Genomic DNA, 1,933 nt, shown 5'->3' with positions numbered 1-1,933 from the left:
TTAAAACCATGTCAACTCTATCACAGTGGTTAAAACCATGTCAACTCTATCACAGTGGTTAAAACCATGTCAACTCTATCACAGTGGTTAAAACCATGTCAACTCTATCACAGTGGTTAAAACCATGTCAACTCTATCACAGTGGTTAAAACCATGTCAACTCTATCACAGTGGTTAAAACCATGTCAACTCTATCACAATGGTTAAAACCATGTCAACTCTATCACAGTAGTTAAAAAAACCATGTCAACTCTATCACAGTGGACCATGTCAACTCTATCACAGTAGTTAAAACCATGTCAACTCTATCACAGTGGACCATGTCAACTCTATCACAGTGGTTATAACCATGTCAACTCTATCACAGTGGTTAAAACCATGTCAACTCTATCACAGTAGTTAAAACCATGTCAACTCTATCACAGTGGTTAAAACCATGTCAACTCTATCACAGTGGACCATGTCAACTCTATCACAGTGGTTATAACCATGTCAACTCTATCACAGTGGACCATGTCAACTCTATCACAGTGGTTAAAACCATGTCAACTCTATCACAGTGGTTAAAACCATGTCAACTCTATCACAGTGGTTAAAACCATGTCAACTCTATCACAGTGGTTAAAACCATGTCAACTCTATCACAGTGGTTAAAACCATGTCAACTCTATCACAGTGGTTAAAACCATGTCAACTCTATCACAGTGGTTAAAACCATGTCAACTCTATCACAGTGGACCATGTCAACTCTAACACAGTGGTTAAATCTAACACAGTTGTTATAACCATGTCAACTCTATCACAGTGGACCATGTCAACTCTAACACAGTGGTTAAATCTAACACAGTTGTTATAACCATGTCAACTCTATCACAGTGGACCATGTCAACTCTAACACAGTGGTTAAATCTAACACAGTTGTTATAACCATGTCAACTCTATCACAGTGGTTAAAACCATGTCAACTCTATCACAGTAGTTAAAGAAGACTGAGAGCCATAGAGAGAAAGAGGGAGAACGAAGGAGAGAGAGAGAGGGCTAAAGTCCAGTCTGACCAACACCCAGGTGGAGCAGCCAGGCTACAGGGAAATAAATAAACAACAAGCCCTCTAACCATGTAGCCTCTTCCTGTGAGGGACTGAACACACACACACACACACACACACACACACACACACACACACACACACACACACACACACACACACACACACACATAAATACTGTACATACATGTCATAAGGTGAATGCACCAATTTGTAAGTCGCTCTGGATAAGAGCGTCTGCTAAATGACTTAAATGTAAATGTAAATACACACACACACATAAATACTGTACACACACACACACACACACACACACACACACACACACACACACACACACACACACACACACACACACACACACACACTACTGTAGTGTCTCTGGATCAGAGAGTCTGCTAAATGACACTCTTGCCACACATACACATACGCACACACACGTCCCCTGTCTTCTGCTCTACTGTCTCCTGCTCAGTGTCTTCTCTAATCTACTGGCTCCCTGCTCAGTGTCTTCTCTAATCTACTGGCATCCTGCCTCGTGTCTTCTCTACTCTACTGTCTCCTGCTCAGTGTCTTCTCTAATCTACTGGCTCCCTGCTCAGTGTCTTCTAATCTACTGGCTCCCTGCTCAGTGTCTTCTCTAATCTACTGGCATCCTGCTCGGTGTCTTCTCTACTCTACTGTCTCCTGCTCAGTGTCTTCTCTAATCTACTGGCTCCTGCTCAGTGTCTTCTCTAATCTACTGGCTCCCTGCTCGGTGTCTTCTCTAATCTACTGTCTCCCTGCTCAGTGTCTTCTAATCTACTGTCTCCTGCTCAGTGTCTTCTAATCTACTGTCTCCCTGCTCGGTGTCTTCTCTACTCTACTGTCTCCTGCTCAGTGTCTTC

The sequence above is a fragment of the Oncorhynchus keta genome, unplaced genomic scaffold (assembly GCF_023373465.1).
Source record: "Oncorhynchus keta strain PuntledgeMale-10-30-2019 unplaced genomic scaffold, Oket_V2 Un_contig_2830_pilon_pilon, whole genome shotgun sequence".
In the NCBI taxonomy this organism is placed as follows: Eukaryota; Metazoa; Chordata; class Actinopteri; order Salmoniformes; family Salmonidae; genus Oncorhynchus; species Oncorhynchus keta.
Note: the sequence above shows the minus strand (reverse complement) of the source record.